This window comes from Elephantulus edwardii, unplaced genomic scaffold, assembly GCF_000299155.1.
Source record: "Elephantulus edwardii isolate Elephantulus edwardi_28Jun2011 unplaced genomic scaffold, EleEdw1.0 scaffold00009, whole genome shotgun sequence".
Classification (NCBI taxonomy): Eukaryota; Metazoa; Chordata; class Mammalia; order Macroscelidea; family Macroscelididae; genus Elephantulus; species Elephantulus edwardii.
Window position 1 is genome coordinate 10182562 of NW_006399759.1, and position 4220 is coordinate 10186781.

Consider the following 4220-nt stretch of genomic DNA (forward strand, 5'->3'; position numbering starts at 1 on the left):
ATGAGTCGCAGGCGACTCGACGGCACATAACAACAACAAGAAAAACAATACTAATTACACTAGCTAATCACAAGATTAAATACTTGGGAATAAATCTAACTAGAGTCACAATTACTTGTTATGCTTCAGAGAGCTGGACAATGACTAAGGATGACAGAAGAATAGATGCCTTCGAGTTGTGGTGCTGAAGAAGAGTCTTGAACATAGCATGGAATGCCAAGAAAACAAATAGGTCTGTTTTGGAGAGAGTGAAACCAAGTCTTTCCTTGGAGGCTAGGATTTTTAAGCTCTGCCTCACTTACTTTGGGCACGTGGCTGGAAGAGATCAGTCCTTGGAGAAGGACATCATGCTCAGAAGGGTGGATAGACAGTGCAGGAGAGGGAGAACCAAGATGAGATGGATTGATACAGTGACTGGGTCAATGGAGATTGGTGTATCGGAATTATTGAGACTGGCTCAGAACAGAAAAGGGTTCAGAGCTGCTGTACAGAGATAGGGTCACCATACATTGCAGGCAACTCTATGGCACATAACAACAATAACATACTATGACAGGTTTGGAAGCAAGAGTGGCATCCACTTCCTAAATAACATGCCTCTGGAAACCATTAACTTTGATAAACGTTGGCAGTTGTTAGGCCTTTTGTTTATAGGGTTGCTATGAGTTGTGCTTGACTTGAAGGCAATCATCAACAACAAAAGAGACACAAAAGATCTATACAAAGAAAATTACACAGGAAACAAAGAGAGACCAGGAGAAATGGGGGAAAATAGACCATGCTCATGGATAGAAGACTCAATATCATGAAATTGACCATTCTACCAAAGGCAATCTACAAATTCAATTCAATCCCAATACAATCTTCAAGGAGATGGAAAAGGCAATTTCCACATTTGCCTGGAATGGAAAGAGACCCTGAATAAGCAAAACACCACTGAAAAAAAGAAACAAGGTAGAAGGCATCACACTCCCCTGATCTCAAATCCTACTACACAGCTGTGGTGGTCAAGACAGCATACACAGATCAATTGAATAGAATTGTGAACCCAGAACTAAACTCATCTACCTATGGTCAACTGACTGAACTGATGAATCTACTTCCAAACATAATGAAAACCTACAACTAGGAGAGAATAAAACAGATGAATGGGGAGAAAGGCTTGTTCCTTTTCATCTGGCAGCAGCCATCAGGGTGAGCCAAGATGGGCACCAAGAAGAAGCCATTGGACGTGATGTGTTTACTCCTGCGGGTGCACTGCTGGCAGTACCGCCAGCTCTTGGCACTGCACCAGGCCCTCGCCCTACATGGCTGGACAAGGAGCACAGGCTGGACTACAAGGCCAACCAAGGTTATGCATCATCTTCGGATTTGAGTTTGCAGGGGTGGCCGCAAACACACGGCCCCTAAGGGAGCCACCTACAGCAAGCCTGTCCACCCTGGCGTGCACCAGCTCAAGTTAGCGCGAAGCCTCAAGTCCATAGCTGAGGAGCGAGTTGGCTGCCACTGCAGGGCCCTGAGAGTCCTGAATTCTTACTGGGTGGGTGAAGATTCCACATCCAAGTTCTTTGTGGTTATCCTCATTGATCCATTCCATAAAGCAATCAGAAGAAATCCCAACACCCAATGGATCACAAAGCCTGTCCATAAACACTGGGAGATGTGTGGGCTGACATGGGGTAGAGGCCAAGAGCCGTGGCCTGGCCAAGGGCCACAAGTTCCACTACACCATTGGGGGTTTGCACTGCGTTGCCTTGAGGAGGTGCGACACCCTGCAGCTGCACCGCTGCCACTGAGAATGTGAGGTTTGTACAGTTCATCTCTAATAAACCACTGAGGACAACTAGCATCTACTCTACGTGTTCTTTGTCAAACCGTAGTTGTCTGCAGATTACTTCAAGAATGTATTGTTAAACTATGACATTTAATGTGCAATAATGTTTGAAGACAATAAGTGATAGTGTATGTTGTTTAGAATAAGGTGAATGGTTTTGTCTCTCTGCTGTCTAATTATGGACTTGTGTTTAAAATGGCACATTACATGGTATAATAGGTAAAAAATAAGTTCTTTAAAAGTGAAAACAAATAGACAAATGGGACTGTCTAAATATTAAATCCCTATGCACATAAAAAAACTTCTCCAACTGGATAAAAAAAAAGCCACAGACTGGGAAAAAATATTTAGCAATCACATATAAGATAAGGGATTTATATCTAAAATTTGTAAAATATTCCAGCACCTCAAGAAGAAAAAGGCAAACAACTCAATTGCAAAATGGGCACAGGATATGAATAGACACTTCACCAAAGAAGATATTCAGATGGCAAACAAATATATGAAGAAATGTTAGAATTCCCTAGTTATCGGAGAGATGCAAATCAAAACAATAAGGAGATATCATCTAACCCCAGTAACAACAGCAAAGTTCAACAGGGCTGCAAACAAGTGCTGGTGAGGTTGTGGAGAAACTGGAAATCTTATTCACTGCTAGTAGGAAGGTAAACTGGTACAGCCACTATGAAAAGCAGTCTGGTGCTTTCTCAAAAAATTGGAAATAGAAATACCGTTTAACCCAGCAATTCCACTACTGGGAATATACTCTAAAGAAACCAGAACTGCCACCCAAGCAGATATATTTACACCCATGTTCATTGCTGCTTTGTTCACAACTGCAAAGAGTTGGAAACTACCCAAGTAACCATCAACAAATGAATGGATAGAGAAGCTGCAGTATATTCACACAATGGAATACTATGTTGCATTGAAAAATAAGGAACTCATGAAATATTATTCAAAATAGGTGACCCTGAAGGACATTATGCTGTGTAAAATATCTCAGTCACAAAAGGACAAATACTGCATAACAACATGCTACAAAATAGAACAGACATGGGGGGGGAGAGAATGGGAAAAGATTGGATGGATAATGAACACTGTATTAGAACAGATGAGGAGAAGAACTATCTGAAAAGAATAGAAGATAAGGTATTATATGTACAACAGTCTGGAACAGGAGTGCTTTGTGAGATATGCTGGGGGATGGTGAGGGGAAAAAATATATAACAATGAAAAACATTTAAAAAAAAAATGATCACACAAAGTGGTCTTGAAAAGTCATTTGAAAAAGTCATTTGACTTTTCTACTACCAAAGAATACTCTAGTGAGGGGAAAAAAAATACAATTAGGGAACTGCAGATTAAGTAGTCCAAAACAGATATTAAGAAAGCATCACAATCAAGCATTTGTGTTACAGATTTAGGAACTGTATCCTAGAGGAGAAAGCAGGCTGCTCAAGCTCAGAATTTCTGGTAGAATCTTTATTAGAACTCAAGTTACATATTCCTATTCCAAAGTTCATTCAATTTCACTGACTTGCTTTTATTCCTATTGCCCATGCCATCTGAACCTTTAGTAAAGATAGTATCAATTGAATATGGCTTGAAAATTGGTTTTCCCCAAGCTTATGATCACCTAAATGTTAGCCTCAGAACTTTGCTAAGGCTTGACTTTGAATAAAGAACTCTGGTCAACCCGTGGTTAAGTGCTCAGCTTCAGAGAAGTCAGCAATTCAAATCCAGCAGCCACTCTAGGGCAGGAAGTGGCAGCAGTCCACCAACATAAAGACTGCAGCTCTGGAAAGTCCATGGGGCATTCTCAAGCAGAATCAACTTGATAGCAACAGTTTAGGTTATTGTTTTATTCTTTTTGATTTAAAATAAGATTTCCCCTGAAGGCAGCTAAAGCTAAGAATGTGTTCAAGCTAGGAAAGGAAAACTGAAAAGCATTCATTCAGATCATAGATGCCATTTTAGCAAGTGAATAAGACACACTGATAAAAAAAAAAGCTGTTCTTTGTTTTTGTTGTTTCTATGTTTGTTAATTTCATCAGCCATCCTAAATACACACACACAAAGAATTCTCTCTTAACATTGAAAACCAAACCAAACTTACTTTATTGCCCCTGAGCTGATTCTGACTAATAGTGACAAACAGAACCAAGCCAGAGGGCTTCCAAGACTAACTCTTTACAGAGACGACTGCTACATCTTCTCCCAAGGAGCCTCTGACAGGTTCAAATCTCTGACCTTCGGTTAGCAGTCAAGCACTTAAATACTGCACCACCATGGCTCCTCTTAACACTGAAAGCAAGGTAAATTCCTCAAAGCTGCCTAGTTGTGGGCTGCAAGCAAATAAAACAGGTTTCTGTAGGGGCAAGGG

General features: G+C 40.7%; 1 pseudogene; it reads left to right on the forward strand.

Moving 5' to 3' along the window:
• The first annotated feature begins 1204 nt into the window (after positions 1-1204).
• LOC102870190 lies at positions 1205-1796 on the forward strand (annotated as a pseudogene).
• The last annotated feature ends 2424 nt before the right edge of the window (positions 1797-4220 follow it).